Raw genomic sequence first — 18874 nt, forward strand, 5'->3', positions numbered from 1 at the left:
TAGAGGAAGAACTATGACAAATACACTTGTGTAGTTTCAAACATATATAAATCTTGTCATAGAGGAAGAACTATGACAAATACACTTGTGTAGTTTCAAACATATATAACTATTGTCATAGAGGAAGAACTATAACACTATACTATACGAAACTACAAGCATTTGTCGTCTTATTCTAATTTTCATCTGTTACTTCATAGTTCATTCATCTATAAACAGATTGTCCTATTATATTATATATCTGACATTGTTATAAGCTGTGGCTAAACAATTACACACTTTTAACGAAAAATTTTATTACGTTTTTATGAACACAAACAGAATATTATTATTAACTGACATATAACTTAACTTGACAAAATCACCCAATTTCTAGCATTGTGAACGACCTTGACGTGAAATAAGAAAATGATGAACGATTTTCGTACGGTTTATTATTATTTAATTTTTGTTATGGTAACCTTAAGTTCTAATACAAAGAAAATGGAACATTCTGCTTTTTTAGTATGTTTATCAATAATGCCTTCACAATAGGTAGGATTTTCATACATATTATAAAGATATTTAATATTACAATGAATAAAAATAACAAATACATTTGAAATATAATATATGTTGTAAATATATTTCATGGGCTGCCTATACTGAAACTACTATTATAATAAACATTTGAGAATGATACATAGCTGGGAAAACGGTATGATGACATGTTATCACACAGTGATTATAAAATGCAGATGGACGTAAGACGAGGAAAAAAAACAGCTATTTAACAGTAATATTAAAAATAGAACTAGTGATTTATATGGAATACTGGATAACACTTTATATCTAAGATATTTGTAACAGGGCAACATTTAGTAACATCTAATTTTTGTTTAATATCAAGTGTCTGTTGGTAATCGTTGCCAAGAACTTGAAGCGGTGAGTACTGAACTGTGTTCTAAGTTAATAACTCACTTACAACTTCGTCAGTTAACATTTTAATCAAATACTAATGTGAATGAAAGGAGAAATTTACTTGGAATCTAACGAATTTGATAAATTTTAATGAACAAATAGCTAGTTACTTTAGTTGAAAGACCAACTAATGAATTAAAAAAAAAGGCGTACAATAAATATAATAACATATATAGGATAAGTCATTTAGAGGATTTGAAAATTGTAATAATTTAATCACATTAAAACGTAAGTTGATTACCTTCATTCATCAGTATTTTCGGACGCAATTCCAAAAATATTTACAAAGTTCGGTCAACCTAAAGACATTTAGGTTTACAACTAAATACGCACACTAAGCCATCACTAGAGATCATTCTCTATAACAGTAATCGTAGTATGCCAAATTATGCACTCAGTTTAACTATATAAGAAATAGGTCAATAATTTAACCGATATCATATAACCAAGTAAATGATAAGTGAACAAAAACATTAAAAAGTGGTATTATTTACAAAACTTACCAGTATGAATAAACACACATCGATAGCTTTAAATGGGACTGCAGTGTACGTAATACTTTGTATATTTCACTCGAAGATCGGTAAGTGACCTGTAAAACTGTAGTGTCGAAACATCATCTATTTACCTTTACGGCTTCAGGCACATGTTTGTGTACAAACGTGTATCAGGAACTACAAGAGCAGTTGAAAATCCTTTAAACTTGCATAAAGAATTATTACAATAGGAACGTGATATAATGAAGTTAAGAAACACATGTATGCATACTGTAAACGCAAGATTCTTGCTTAATTAAATCAAATTAATGTAAGTCTTGAAATGTTACAAACTGACAAAATACAATAAATATAAACTACTCTATCAGAGTTGCAGCAGGATACTTACTGTAGATACTTACTGTAGGTACTTACTGTAGGTACTTACTGTAGGTACTTAGTGTAGATACTTACTGTAGGTACTTACTGTAGGTACTTACTGTAGATACTTACTGTAGGTAGTTACTGTAGATACTTACTGTAGATACTTACTGTAGACACTTACTGTAGATACTTACTGTAGATACTTACTGTAGACACTTACTCTAGATACTTACTGTAGGTACTTACTGTAGATACTTACTGTAGGTACTTACTGTAGATACTTACTGTAGATACTTACTGTAGACACTTACTGTAGGTACTTACTGTAGATACTTAGTGTAGATACTTACTGTAGGTACTTAGTGTAGATACTTAGTATAGATACTTACTCTAGATACTTACTGTAGGTACTTAGTGTAGATACTTACTGTAGATACTTAGTGTAGATACTTACTGTAGGTACTTACTGTAGATACTTACTGTAGATACTTAGTGTAGATACTTACTGTAGGTACTTAGTGTAGATACTTAGTATAGATACTTACTCTAGATACTTAGTGTAGGTACTTAGTGTAGATACTTAGTATAGATACTTAGTGTAGGTACTTAGTGTAGATACTGACTCAAAACTGTCTCCCTACATGAATATGATTACGCTAATAAGTTGCTATAACAAATTGTAATAAATTATAAAATGGAGAAGGGTTGTAAATATACCATCTGATATTATTGAAACTGATAAGGTAATTTTCTTCTATACAATAACATGTTCTATAACCTACAATAGCTTTACTAAAAGGCAATATTAAAGATAAGACAACATGATCAGTGTATTGAACTTTTTATTTAAAGTTATATATTAAAGTGTAGTCATTAAGTTTTTTCCCCTCTAATTCACGTGATTTTGTAAGAATATTCTCATTCCATAAGCGGTAGTATTGCATTTCCTGTAGATTTAAATAAACTTGAGTGATCAAAATGCGACTAAAGTGAGTTTTTGAATATTATCCACGAAATTTTGGAGTTGTAAACACATTCTAACATAGTTAATTAGTTGAGAAGAAGAAATGCTGTGAAGAACATTTGTGGAAACATTTCCAATAAAAAACACAAGAAAGTCTGTTTAAGTTTTAATTGGAGAGTTTTATTACAGATACTTACAGGGGCGGATTGGCAATGAAGGACCAGCCCGGACAATATCACATTCTGCATACTGGCTAAACAATTGAAAATTAAAATCAATTTCTAAGAATGCGCCAAATGCACGGGCCCACCGGGCAATTGCCCATTATACCGGAGGGCCAATCCGCCTCTGGATACTTATATTTAGACCAAAGTAATGTAATTTATCAGTTTATCAGTATAGCAAACAAGTCATGTGATTATATGAGAAAAAAAAACCCAGGCCTTAAAGATATATACTTTCCACTTTGTTCTGTAGTTTAAAAAAACTTATTTGAAACTGAAGCAACTAAATGATACTTAAGTACCCTCAATATTATCTACAATTATCCTAGTACAAAGGAAAATAGTGCAAGTTATTTACAGTGAATAGTTTTCTTTTTTCTTATTAAATTTATTAAACTTACTTTGATTATAGAATTATAGAAGATAACATAACATTTTATGTGAATTGTTTTTCGTTTCATTGATTGTCATGCTGCCAAACTGACCACCTGGTCACTGCTTGCTGGCACAAAGAAAACTACTAAAGACGAATAGATGAACAATAGAGAAACAGACAGGTTCTAAAACCAGATAAACGGCTAGTAGTTAAAAAGTAAATAAATTCAGACTAGATTTAGATCTGAATATTATTCGAGTCCTACTTGTAGTGGAATTATCCAGCATTTTACCTTTTGGTTTCGACAGCCTTTGTCGTGGCTAGAAATCTAAAAATAAAATTTATAGACTTTATAAGACCACAAATTAAATTTTTGAAACGAATAAATTAAAACAAAAAAGAAACAGATAGAACCAGACAAAAGATGGAGATGATACTAAAGGAAACTAATCTTATGAGGAAGGACAACAAGAAATTCTCTCGTTAACAGTTGTGAGAGAAAATAAAGAACAATTTAATTTCGTGCTATAGAAAACTTGGTACAGATGCAAAAACCAAGAAAAATAAAACCGTTTGTTATGTGAAAAGCACCAGTTGCCAGTGCAAGTTTCTAGGATATTGTGAACATGTCATAAAAAGTCTAATTTGATGTAGCTAAGAAGACAAAAGAAAGTTTGTAGCTCATTTCCAGCTATACATTGTTTTTTTTTGTCGGGATTTAAGTGAAATGTTCATATTACAAAATGAGCAGCCATTCTTAAAGTTATCAATTACAACAAGAACAACAACAAAAGATCCCGAGTTTAACTATTTAACTAAAAGTGTTAATATAACTAAATCCAACAGAATATAGTGATTTTTTGTCTTCTCTGAACATTTTCACTACTACGACCTTGATGGTACAATCAAGTCAAACTTATAAGAGAAACAAAAAAAATGAAACAAAATGGGCAAAGTATAGTCAGCTTGGAGTTGATAATAGATTTACCAGAAGACATACCCGTTCAATGTACGAGAAAGACAGAGGGGTCCTCGGAGGTGATATAGAGGTCAGATCATTATACTGACCACAGTGTCACCTCCTGGAGTTCTTAGGGTACATGCCAGGTTTAGTGACAATCGGTCTAGTGTTTCGCCAGTCACACAAACAAAGTCACACAAACTTTTGTCATATATTGGTATATAATTTTACTAAAGTTATAGTCGTGACATAACTGACCCGAAAATATTTATATTTTTCTACTCTCCTTCACAACTATGATCATTATTTAAGAGCAACTAGTTATTACAAACGTCCTGGCTGATTCACTTCAGACATTGTAATAAAAGACTCTGAATGTCACAGAGGCTAACTCAGTTTCATTTATAGTGACATCTTTAAACCTTTCTGAAAATTCAACCTACCACCTAATAGTGTTATCTATTAATATTCACCGCTGTTCTTCGAAATAGTCGTGTCATAACGTTTTTCGTAGAAGCTGTTCGAAAATCCTTCTTCCTTTGATTTTCCGAATAATGTTCTGGGAATTTCGTATTATTTCAATCATGAACATTGCACATAAAACTACACTATAGATATGCTATATGGCGTTCCGCTTCAAACGAAAACTATGCACTCTGCTGGAAGTCTGGAATGTTGAACAAAAACTGTTCAAGTTAAAATACTGATTTTAGTAACTGCTTTCCACGAAAGTCAACATTATCAGTCATTTGAACGTGGAATTTTCTTCGAATTTAAACTCCGTGTCATCATCGTACATATTTTAAGCTTGCAGACTTTTGCTGGAACAAAAATATATATAGAATTAAAACATATCATGAGTGCGTGTAAACAGATGTATGAATTGAGCAAGTATAGGATTCAAAACTTCAACAATGTTTTATATGTAGCAGCACATCAATGCATAATTACAAGCAACATATATAATTGCATAAGTTTACATAACAATTAAAGTACCTATGGAGTATCTTTGTAGTGAAAGTTCTCAGTGGAAGCTTTGAATTGCCAGAATCATCTGTTGCAAATGGTTTGTTTTTATTTTTTATAATATTGGTCAAAGACTTCACGTTTACAACATTCATTTCCTATTTGGCTGAACACTTTAAATGTTATCACAAACTACTTAATTTTAGACATCATGTTTAAAAGATTACGTTTAATGAGCTAGCTGAAAATAATCTGTTCTATAACGGAGCTTTGAATACTTGTGATGTTCTTCTGATTTTTAAACAAATCATTGAAAACATCGCTTCATTATAGTGGAATATAGAATAATATGCTATAGTTAAACCCACTGTTTGGCCTCTAGTACTTTAACTTACTATCCAGTACAACATACTAATACTTAAACTGCAGCTTAGCCTGTAATTATAGTACAGTAAGCTACGATCCAGCGCGACATATTATAAGTTAAGATTCAGGTTGGCTTGTAATACCAGCACTGGAAATACAAATTTTTATAAATCCGCCTAATAAATAAAGGTTAATTTTAATAGTTCAGTGAGAAGACAACTATAGACGTCTTGAGTCTAGTGTACAATAAAGACAATGTACACCCAAATGTTTATATATCAATTTATCAGCAAGTTTCAAAAGAAAAAGGACAAAAAATGTGAGAATGCACAGTTTGCTTATTTCAGGATTTTTCATCGTAAATTGACCATGTATGGTTTTGCTGATCATTTCTTTTAGCACAATGGGCTATTTGCGCCGCGTTTACCATATAGATTGAACCTCGAATTTTAGCGTCATAAGCTCCGAAGCTTATCGTTGAGCTATCGGAGGACGAAGAAGTTGTTACTATTGCAGTTTGCAATACTTACTAGGACTGAAGTATTCACTTTTACAATCCATCTTTTTAGATACGGTTTTCTTTTCCTTCATCTGCAGCACCGTCTTGAGCAGATGATGATTGAACATCTGCCAGCGAGTTGAAATCTGAAAGAAAACAAGTCTTTTATATCAACCTCATCCAAAATGCTATTGTAACTTTACACTCACCACACAGGTTAATTATTGTAACATTTAGCCAATATTTGTTTTGTTTGTTTGTTTTGAATTTCGCACAAAGCTACACGAGGGCTACCTGCACTAGCCGTCCCTAATTTAGTAGTGTAAGATTAGGGGTAAGGCAGCTAGTCATCACCACCAACCGCCAACTCTTTTACCAACGAATAGTGTGACTGACCATCACTTATAACGCCCCCACGGCTGAAAGGGCGAGCGTGTTTTGTGTGACGGGGATTCGAACCCGCGATCCCGCAAATTGCGAGTCGAGTGCCCTAACCACCTGGTCATGCTGGGCCCCAATATTTGGTGTAAATCAGTATGAATAAATCTTAGAGTTATTATAATGTGCCTAATAGTACCATATTGAATGTTATATCGTCACTGAGTTTTCTGAAGTTCGTATAGAATAAAAGTATCGCTTAAGCAAATTATAAATTACGAATACAATTGGCATCAAAAATTATACCAGTAGCGTGTTAGTAATAAAGTAATTGATTGACTTTTGTTTTTGGCAAAGCCACGAGGATCGGACTTTGAATTCTAGCGTTATAAGTCTTGAAACTTACCTCTATGTCACCAGGGAACATTACTTTAATAATATAATATACTAAAGATATTCCATATGTCTTCACAATATTCAGAGCTTTTATTCATTTCGTTATTTCTTTTAAACTGATATAAATTGAACGTATTTTACAACCATATTTCTAGCCTTGTTTTGTTACAGTTTAATATATTCTTCAGCAGATGTGTCAGTTTGTATATGTTTATTTGGATTTGGAATTTTAAACCAAATGACACCTTTTGCACACGTAGCAAGGCTAGAACCTTCCTACGGTTCAGTTATAACCGTCCTTAATTTTAAATTATTAACTAAAGGGAAGGCAGCCAGCAGCGCCTGCCACCAGAAAGGCTTTTGGTATGGCTCTTTGAATCGAATTACGAGATCGACTGTCATTTTAATAACACGCGCACAGCTAAAAGCTAGAAGAATGGTTGGCGGCATTCCGTCTCCAACCCGGACTTTTCGGTCTGCAGTTCAACATGCTTAACCATTAAGCCACGCCCGGCCAATATTTATAACAAGGATTTAAAACAACTTTCGCAAACAATTTGATTCACCGATCGTGTAGATTATAACATCGTAGAGACTATGTTCTTCCATAAGTCTCAAGGACTGGAGAATACTGTAGTCCTCATACAGGCTGATTCTTAAGTTTTGTGTAGGAGTTTAGTTATTTTTATAGCTGTTATCTTCAGATTTGTTAGGTTCTTTTCACTGATGTTTATAGTTCGAACATCAGCTCTCTACCATTTTAACTATAACTATTATATAAATCAGTAATAATAATAACGAATTTATATTTAAATGCTTTCCGAACACTAGAAAAATATATTTACTTCTAACATTGATTATATACAAATATCATCACAGTTCGTATATTTTATTTTACTTACATCCCTTAGCTCATTCCGGGGCAAAAGTTTACCCTGATGTTTTACTGGTGATGACGTGACGTGATGAAGAAAAATCACCATCATTGCAAAGGAAAATAGAGACATGGGTTTAAGCTATCTTTAGCGAATATTTAGTTTTCGGACACAAACTCGAATATATTCCTCGCCTGTATGATTTCAGACTATACACACAACATGTATTTACACTAGATATTTTTATAGTCGTTGGTTACATGCGCGTTTCAGTGGTTATAAAAGGCAGACGGTTTTAAATAGTTGTAGTAGAATGATGAAATATCCTGCTGACCTTGCTTAAAAAACCACTTACAGTTGCTTCTGGTAATCGTTAAGGCGTATCCACTTGATTGAATATTATGTTTTTTTGTTTGGCTCGTATCTAACCACGCGCAGTTAAGTATATCAGTTCATTTATCGGGTATAAAACAAAGGGACGATTTTGCAAAAAAATTGGTGTCTGCACGTGAAATTAGTATGATGAAACACTATTATATCACATGATTAAATACATAGACCAATGATGGTTGACCATTATCAAGTTGTGAAAACTCGAAGGTCAATACTGGTGAAAAAAGGATTGCTCTTCCCTACCCAGCGGACTTTGCCCTTTGTCCGTCTCTTTCACAAAACATATGCTTTTCTGCTGATTATGTACACAAACTATCATACGTGACAAAAGTGGCGGATACTTATATGAATGTAAAAGTACACATACTTTTCCATTACTTCATTTACTATGATTTTATAACACAAATCTTAAGTTTGCCAAGGCTTAGCTTGTTTGTTTCGTTTTGAATTTCGCGCAAAGCTACACGAGGGCTATCTGCAATAACCGTCCCTAATTTAGTAGTGATAGGCTAGACGGAAGGCAGTTAGTCAACATCACCTACCGCCAATTCTCGGGTTACTCTTTTCCAACGAATAGTAGGAATGACAGTTGCATTATAACGCTCCCCACGGCTGGAAGTGCGAACATGTTCGGTGTGACGGGGATTCGAATCCGCGACCCGCAGATTGCGAGTCAAGCGCCCTAACTAGACTTAGCTTCCTAAAAACACTAACCAACCTTGTTGTTACAGGATGAGCTTAATGGATATCTTACAACTGGAAGATATTAAACGAAATCCAAACTAATTCAAATACTACCGAATATATCGTTTGTTTTTCTTTTGCAAAGTGCCAAATAATCATTTTTCTCAGTGTAGCATTTATAAAGGGAACACCCACCACAATGAGTCAGTAGATAAAACAAAACAAACTGTTATGTTACTTTTTTCATATTGTCTAACATAGGTTTATGTTATCAAATAATCCATATGATTAGAAAATAATTTCTTAATATTTTTAGATAGTTATTGGTTTGGCTCGGCATGGCCTGATGGCTCGACTCGCAATCTGCAGGTCGCGGGTTCGAATCCCGTCACATCAAACATGCTCGCCCTTTCAGCCGTGTGGGCGTTATAATGTGACGGTCAATCCTACTATTCGTTGGTAGATGGTGATGACTAGCTGCCTTCCCTCTAGTCTTACACTGCTTAATTTGGGTCGGCTAGCACAGATAGCCCTCGTGTAGCTTTGGGCGTAATCCATAATAAACCAAGTTATTGGTTTCAATGCAATATATTTTTTAATTAGCTTTAAAAAATACAATAATATTAGCAACAGTGAAAATACATTATGAAGAGCAGGTCTCATAAAGTGAATATGTAGCAAGTTTCATAGTGTAAATAATGATATAAGCAGCAGGCCTTATAATTTGAATAATAGAATACAGATATCAGGTTTCCTGATAGAGATAATAGTACAGGCAGCAATTCTTATTATTTGAATTGTAGTGTAAATAATGGGCTTGCAATGTTTAATTAATAATTTACTGATAAATATCATTCATTGCCGAGTGTCGATTTTAAACAGGACGTCATTGAGCAACATACATTTTTAAAGTAGTTGTCAAAATGCTTGGGTTTTCATGATTTTATTGTGACAGCGTATTGTTTTTGCGCCAAGAGCAAAAACTGTTTTGTAAACATCCTATCCAACACCAAAAAATGTACATATATATATTTACAGATAATTAATTTATATAGCGTATTTGCAGTTGTCATATTTCGTAGAGCCAAGCGTGTCTCAGTGGTTTTAGCGCTCGGACAGTGAATCCTATGGTTCACGGTTCGTTTCCTGTTGCTGCATAAACGCCCTCCATGCTTTCGAGATGTGTGTACTCTGTAAGAGTGACCGCCAAATTTCACTATTTGGTCGAACAAGAATAACTCAGGATTGGCTGTGGGTACTGTTGACTAACTGTCTTCCCTCTAATATACCAGTTAAAATTAGGGGAGGTTATGCTTAGATAGTCCTTTCGTAGCTTTGCACGAAAATTCTGAAAGAAAAAAAATATAGTCTCCTGGTTAAAAACTCTTTGAGGTGTGATGAGGTTGTAGGATCCATGAAGAAGCAAGACTAATGTATGTTTATCTTGATAAAACTAAAGTAACTAAGATAACCAACAATCTAAAAAAACATAAAACAAAATATCGACTGTATAATAATTTGATAGTGTATTGTTAAATGTGAAGTTGGAGCTGAAATATTTATATATATTCCAAACAGAAATGTAGAGATAATACTGACATTATCTGTTTCTCGATATTAAAATTTTCAATTGATTTACAAAAATAGCATTTAATGCCTATGTTCCTTGTTACAGAATAACCTATGCTTGTTTTCATTAGAAATACGTACCATTCAAAAACCTGGAACACAAATGGATGAAAAATACATGTGAATCGACAGTCATACTCCATGTGTCAGTTCCAGTGCCAGGAGCAGCATATCATATACATACGTATTGCATTATAGAACCTGGTAGGGACGACACAGACCTTCGTCTATACACTTTGGATATTCTTTAGCTTTGAAACCCCATGTCACAAGAATATTTCCATATCATTAAGCTTATATTCATTTGATTATGCATTTAGATTTCCTTGTTTGGTGGGAAATCGCCATCAGGCTTTAGACTTTCAGGATATCGAAACCTTCTAATATGTTAGTGGGTTCCTCCTACTGCACGATAGTAGGTGATACGGTTCTCGGCAATTGTGGTAAGATTGATGATGGCAATTTCATCTTATTCCTCAATAAATTACACCACTTTGTAATCCGTACTACACGATTAATGTAGTTGTTTTCCTTTTTGAATAAATTGAGAGTTTGGGTTTAAACTTTTATTTTATATATTTTTTTTTTTTGCAAACAAACTTTATATTGTAGGAAGGTCTTGTTGTTAAGGTAAAACAATAGTAAATCAAATCGATACAAACTATTTCGTTTAAATATAATTAGTTTTCAAACAATTCACAAAGTGTTTCGATCTCATCGTACGTCTACTTTTCCACTGTTCGATGAAGGTTATAACTTGAACATTTCGTGACTCTCTTTCCATACGATGAAGGTTATCAACTGAACATTTCATGGTTCTCTTTCCATCTGATGTTGGCTATTACCTAAACATTTCGTGTCTGTCTATTCACTCCATAAAGGTTAGCATCTGAACGTTTCGTGGCTCTCTTTTCATTCAATAAAGGTTAGAAACTGAACGTTTCGTGGCTCTCTTTTCATCCAATAAAAGTTAGGACCTAAGTATTTTGTGGCTCTCTTTTCATCCGAAGAAGGGCATGACTGGTACATTTTGTGACTTTGTATTCACTTGCACGAATTAAACATTCACCACAACTGACGAAAAATTTGTTAAATCCGGAAACTGATTAATTTTTTCTTCATTTCTAAACATGTACTCAACTGTTTTTACTAAATATCAAAATACAGAATTAAATTCCTTCTGACTATTGACGTTGATTATATTCTGAAATACTAGTGAAGAAAACAAGGAAGAAAATATGTACGATATTTTGCTTTAACATTTGTCAAGCCATTCAACGAGTCAACCATGCCACTTTACAAGCTTATGAAAGTTTGTTTGTTTGTTTCAAGTTAAGCACAAAGCTACACAATGGACTATCTGTGCTCTGTCCACCACTGGTATCGAAACCCGGTTTCTAATGTTGTAAGTCCGCAGACATACCGGTGCTTCACTGGGGGGCAGCTTATGAAGGAAATGCCTATCAGGTTGTCCAATTATATGCACTTTCTGGTTCTTGGATTGATAAATTTTAAGTTATGCAATTGTTTGTTATTCTTAGGATGTCTAAATGTTAATAACTGCTTGCAAAACTGATAGTATTTGTTGAAGCCTAACAACTAGTAATTGTTAGGTTTGCCAGTTAATGGTTTTCAGTGCTTAGTTTATTCAATATCTTAGTTTTCTTTTTGCTCTCATATTCGCTCCCTCCAGTCCGGCCTAATTACAAAAGTTAAAGCAACACTTCTCTGTGAAAGAGTACCAATAATTATGGGAGTTAAGTTTATATTTTATTTAAATTAAAATTATAAATAATACCTTTATAGTAATTGGTTGATATTTGGTAATTTAAAGTGATAGGCGCTTATTTTGTTACGTAGTATGGTAGGATGCTGACTTAATCTTGGTATCTCTAGATATCCTCTTTCACAACGCTATTCAAAGGTACTGTTGTCCTTACTAATATTAATGTTTAATTACCTGGAATATAAACTTAGTCATGGTATCTCTAGATGGAAAGTTAGCATCTTTCACTACAATATTTTATTTGTAGATGTATTGTCATCCTTACGAATATCATTGTTTTGTCACATAGGGTACAGGCCTAGTCTTAGTATTTCTAGATAGGAAGTTTGCATCTTTCCCAACAATATTCGGATTGTTTGGTTTGGTTTGAATTTCGCGCAAAGCTACTCAAGAGGCTATTTGCGCTAGCCGTCCCTAAATTAGCAGTGATAGATCAGAGGGAAGGTAGCTAGTCATTACTACCAACCTCCAACTCTTGGGCTACTATTTTACCAACGAATAGTGGGATTGGCTGTCCCATTATAATGAGCCCACGGTTGAAAGGACGAGCATGTTCGGTACGAGAATTCGAACCCGCGACCCGCGGATTGCGAGTCAAGCGCCCTCTAGGACATTAATACTCAGATGTATTATCGTCCTTATGAAAATTATCGTTCTGTCACCTGGGGTAGAAACATTTTCTTGGTGTCTTTAGATTGATAATTGAAACTTTTCTTAGCATGCTCAAGTATTATGTCATCCTTACAAGTATCACTATATTCACGCGAGACATTGGTTTAGTCGTGATATCTCAAGTTAAGACCAAATATGTTCACAGTAATGCTCAGGTATATGATATATCGTTTGCCTTAAGGGTATAAGCATTTCGTATCATGGTATCTCTAATTAGAAATGATTACGAACAATATTCAGGTGTATCGTCATCCTTAAGGGTATTAGCATTTCATTATGTGAGATACAGAAGTAATCGCGGCATCTCCAGGTAGGACAAGTTAAAATACTTCACAACAGTACTGAAGTATTTCATCCTTCATAAGAGCAGTAGTATGTCGTCATGTGATACTTGTTTAAGTATATGAAAAGTTAAAATATTTCATATCAATGCTGAGGTATATCGTCATCTTTAAGGGCATTAGCATTTCGTCACATGAGGTAGAGACATATTAATATTATATCTCTCTAGTAAGGGAGATAAAATGTTTCACAACAATACTCAAATATACCTTCAACCTAGAAGATGCTGGTATTATGTAAGCTGGAATACATAATTAGTCATCAAAATATTCAAGTTTATCGTTATCATTAAGAATATCCGTATTTTGTCACGCTGGGCTGATCCAGTCATCGTATCTCTAGTTAGGGCCAAAGAAAACATATCACAACAATACCCAAGTTTATCTTCATCCTTGAGAGATTAGTATTCTGTCACACTGGGCTGGTCTAGTCATCGTATTCTTAGTTAGTGCCAGAAGAAATGTATCCCAACAATATTCAGGTTTATCGTTATCCTTGAAAGTATCTGTATTTTGTCACGCTGAGCTGGTCTAGCCATCGTATCTCTAGTTAGGACCAAAAGAAACGAATAGCAACAATTCCCTGGTTTATTGTCATCCTTAAGAGTATGAGTGTTTTGTCACGTTGGACTAGTCTAGTCATTGTATCTCTAATTAGGGCCGGAAGAAATGCATCACAACAACACTCAGATCTATCTTCATCCTTGAGAGTATTAGTATTTTGTGACGTTGGGCTGGTTGGTTGGTGGGAGGTTAATGGTGTAAAGTTACGAGGCTACCCGCACCAAACAACTGCAAGTAATTATGATTAAAAAGAATAAAAGTAGAAGCAAAATAAGGCGAGAAGCAAAACAATAAACGAAACCAAAAGAGGACATTTTCTAGAAACGTTGTTAAAAATTAAATAGACTTAAAAAGCTAATAGCTTGTAAAATGCTTGTAATATGATCAATCTGGACAGTGTCACCATCGTCAATAGCACTGTCAAATATAAGGGATAAATCCCAAGATAAAACATGTCTAAAATAGTGCTGCCGTTGCCAGTCGTGGCGACGCTACGAAAAAAATGTAGGTAGTTGCAGCTTGAATGTCACAAAGGCCACACATTGTTGGATCTGTCTCCTGTAGAAGAAAATGGTGAGTCACGAAAGTGGGGCCTATGCGTAGCCTATACTAGACAACTTCTTCCCTCTGATCCTTACGAAAACTAAACAGCTAAGTAACAACAGTAGGCTTTATCTGGAAAAGCTCATTATAAAGTTGCTTACTCCAAATCGACTGCCAACTGTTGTGAAGCCGTACCTTGATGATAGGTCTATGCTTCATATAAGGGACGGGCAGAGCTGTGACAGTACCAGAATAGGTGGATTTTGCTGCAGTATCAGCATGTTCATTCCCACGAATATTGACATGGCCAGGAATTCAAAACTTAATAGAAATAGGTGACAAATAGAAGATGAATAGTTATTTCAGAATATCGAAAAGAACCAGGTGAGAACTGACATCAAATGGTTTCAGGCAATTAAGAGCTAAGAGAGAGTAAATATAGTACAGCTAGTGTAAATCTTAGCTTTTATGTGATCCAGGGCCAGTGAAATTTTATACAACTTGGCAGTGAACACAGAAACTGTAGAGGGATCCTATAAGCAACAACATAACAACAGCAAACCAAGCCATAGCCCAAAGAGGTACCTGATATCGAACCATCCATAAAAACGGAAACAGAAGAATGGATCGAAAGATATTCAGCACAAAGAAGATGGTACTTCCAACCAATAGTATCCATCCTCCTCAGAAAGGTCACAAGCGAATATGGGAAAAGTCGTGCCAGGATGGGCTGATCATTGGACTCAGCAACATCATCCAATGTTAGGCCCAATTTAGTGAACTGTGCCTGGATACGAAGGCCGAATGGAAGAATGACAGACTGCCAATTAAAAAAAACACAACCCATTGAGGCATGAAGACACAACACCATATGGGATTCAGTGTACAAACGCTGGAATGATGAAATGTGGAAAGCCCCTGTGCAGAGTCAAAGCCTTTGATGATACACAGGGTCACACAACTTCAAGACAGAGTCCCTGGTTGAACTGTAGACCATAGACAGATAGTCTAGCTTTTATCAAATGAGGTCACAATAGATCTTCAGCATGAAATATCTATCCACTCCCTAAGAAGTGAGAGAGAGGATGTGCAGGATGCTTAGTGCCCCAATAAGATGCTTAATGTTTCGAAAAAGTATTAGCTTAGGGTCAAAGAGAAGGCTTAAGAACTTTATCTTGGTCACCACGGGTAGAACAGCACAACGCAGGTGGAGCTCTGGATTAGGGTGCATACCCTGCTAGTGACAAACATGCATACAGACACTTTTAGTTAGGTGAAGTTGAAACTCTTTGATGTGGTCCACCCCAATAAGCGAGTGAAGGCAGTCTGAAGCTGATATTCTATAAACTTCATATTCGACGACTGACAGAAAATGTGAAAGTCGTCGACATAGAGGCTGTTTACAACAGTAGGAGGAAATTGTTCAGTGATGGCATTGATCATATTATTGAAGGACTCCAAGTTCCTGTGTGAAGGATTGGGACAATACCAAGCCCACACGGACTTGGAAATGCCTATCACGTAAAAAGTTACAAATAAAAATGGGTGATTGGTCATTTAACCCATAGGAATGGAGGTTTTGTAAAACGCCAAACCTCCATGTAGTGTCGTAAGCCTTTTCAAGATCAAAGAAGGTCAATACAAGATACCTCTCTCGAGGAAGGCTTTCCTGATTGAGGTTTCAAGACAAATCAGGTGATCCATGTTGAAATTCTGACTACGAAAACCACGTTGCATGGGCGAGAGGAGTTTGTTTGATTGAAAGAACCAAACAAGACAAGCATTGACTATCCTCTCCAAAACCTTACAGAGACAGCTAGTCGAAGCAATAGGACGATAATTAAAAGGAATCGTGGGATCCTCTCAAGGCTTAGAAAAAAAGGTTGACAATAGCCTAATGCTATACATGTGGAAAACATGCTCCTGTCAGATCTGGTTCAAACAACCAAAAAGGGAGCAAGAGAGGCAGGAGATAGATGTGCAATGGCTCTCGAGTCGGATAGCATCAACCTTGGCCAATATACCTCAGTGTGATGGGAAAATGACCACTGCCCTGTGAGTCAGTTCACCTTTCAGAAAAAAACGAGGAAAAGGAAAGGGAAACAAATGAGCATATATGCGTGAAAATATGTATATGAAATATTACTGAAGAGAACGAGGTCGTGATCTGATGGCATATGCTCCACAGAACGACATCTCCAATTAATATCAGCATTACCCTAGAGGGGATTGTGTCCATTAAAGTCTCCTAAGATGAAGAAGGGAGATGGCAACTGTTCAGTAAGGTCCTTAAGATATGCTTGATCATAAACTTTTCCTGGTGACAGTTAGAGAAAACAAATTGTGATGTCCAAACCCATGGAGACACGGATGGCAACAGCCTCCAGTGGTATAGTGAGTGGCACAGACATTGTGGATGCAAGCTGGTCAACCAACAGTGTCACACCCCCAAGAACTCGTCCACCACACAACCGATCACTCCTGTACAGGGAAAATCGCCGAAAGTTGACAGCATTGGCAGGTCTGAGGAACTTTTCCTGTAAGGAGAGACACACAGGACGATAGGAGTGCATCCTACTCTGGGTAGATTGGGCACGTCTTTGTCAGACAAAGAAGACTCCAGTGATTAATTGCATGATAAAAGAATAGTTATTCACCTCAGGGCCAATGGAGAGTAGCTTGAGCATTAACTGGATGCTACAGATGAGACAGAGGCAGGAGTAGACGTGGACTTGTCAACCATTGTATCCATGAAGGGCAAAAGACTCCCTGCATGATGAGAGAAAGACTCTGTTGGAAGACTGGAGAGATTTGTCTGCCTCCCCCCACCATAGCAATGGAATGGAGTGCAGCAGCACATGTCCAAGATAGAACAGGGGACAACAAATTCTGTGCCTCTGCATAAAAAATGTTATTAACAGTCTCAAAATACTGTACCACTTTCTCCTCCACCCATTTATGGCAAGAATAATTTATGAGGTGTGAGAATCATTACAATTAATCCAATGTGGGTCCAATTAACACTCATATGTGTTGTCGTCTTTGTCATAACAACGAGCACGTGTCAAAGAGCCACGACAAGATGTCTTAGAGTGTTTAAACCTCTGACATTGGAAATATCTGAGAGGATTAGGAATATAGGGCCGTACCTTAAAGTTAAGATAACCTGCCTTGATAGTGTCAGGCGGAGGGGCAATGTATATGTCAAAATCATAACATGTGCAGGCCACTTTATTCTATATTTTCGAGAGATGATATGCTGAATAGCCAAAACACCTTGGTTGGAGAAACCAGCAAAAATATCCCACTCAGGGATATTAAGTGAGTCCCTTTTTAAGAGCACCCCTCTTAAGGAATTTGTAGGAGCATGGAGAGTAACCTGGGCTTTGATTTCATGAGAAGTTTGCTATATGAGATTGAGATGTTTCAACCAAATGACCCAAAATTGTAACTTATTGACCGACTTAGTATAGCTGGCAATCCCCTCTAATTCCTCCTGGATGAAAAAGGGAGTTATTTGCCATAAAGCTTTGTCAGATAAAGAATGTAGACTAAGAAAATGAGGTAACTGTGGGTTGGAGTTTTTCAATCGTGGTCGCCTTCCAATAATTGAGTTTTGGTGTATTTTATTACGTTTATCACTCTTTAGATTATAAATGGATAAAAGAATAATATTCAGTACCCACTGACCCCACCACTATGAAATCCAATAAGCGGATGTGCTACACAGCCAAACTAGGAAAGTGCAGCTACACCAGGTTTTATAGACACTATACACAAACACTAGTATCAGACTTAATGTCCACACCAACCGTTTAGAACGTCCAACACTGGCAGTCAGTTGACCCTAGCCCTACAGGACCAGCTGAATGACCCTGGAGAACCATCCGTCTACAGACATTCAAGGCCAGTGTGGTGTCTTGCAGTACCATGACACCAGTTAACCACCAGGATCCTCTCCTCCCCTTCACGGGCCTTCACACATGATAGACACAAGGATGGATGGTTGGATCCCAGAGGAAGTAAACTGTACAGACATAGCCTTCCATGGGAGGTGTCTTCACTACGTACAGGAATCCATATCGAGGGCCGTTGAGCTGGCCTAGTCATCGTATCTCTAGTTAGGGCCAGCATAAAAGTATCACAACAATACTCAGGTTTATCATCATCCTTGAGAGTATGAGTGTTCTGTCATGGGGTATTCAGTTATGGTATTTCTAAGTAGGAACAGTTCAAGAATATCTAAATATACAAAGCATAGTTATCAATCTGTTTGGTGGCTTGACATCATAAGTTATGAGGAACTGGATAAACCAACTTTGTTGAAATTTTATAGAGGAACTTAGTTGGACCTCCCAAAGATCGAGTTTATATGGATGAATAAGCAATTAAACAAAGAGTTTGATTTTGTTGGTCATTTCAACTTTTACTACGAGG

The 18874-nt window shown here is 35.8% G+C and overlaps 1 long non-coding RNA gene across 1 annotated transcript; it reads right to left on the reverse strand.

Moving 5' to 3' along the window:
- Window positions 1-2020: 2020 nt before the first annotated feature.
- Window positions 2021-8151, reverse strand: LOC111089352. Its single transcript, XR_002613621.1, has 3 exons — window positions 7853-8151; window positions 6208-6322; window positions 2021-5166 (listed from the first exon to the last, which is right to left on the reverse strand). It is a non-coding gene; the product is annotated as an uncharacterized LOC111089352 (long non-coding RNA).
- Window positions 8152-18874: the final 10723 nt, after the last annotated feature.

The sequence above is a fragment of the Limulus polyphemus genome, unplaced genomic scaffold (assembly GCF_000517525.1).
Source record: "Limulus polyphemus unplaced genomic scaffold, Limulus_polyphemus-2.1.2 Scaffold5983, whole genome shotgun sequence".
In the NCBI taxonomy this organism is placed as follows: Eukaryota; Metazoa; Arthropoda; class Merostomata; order Xiphosura; family Limulidae; genus Limulus; species Limulus polyphemus.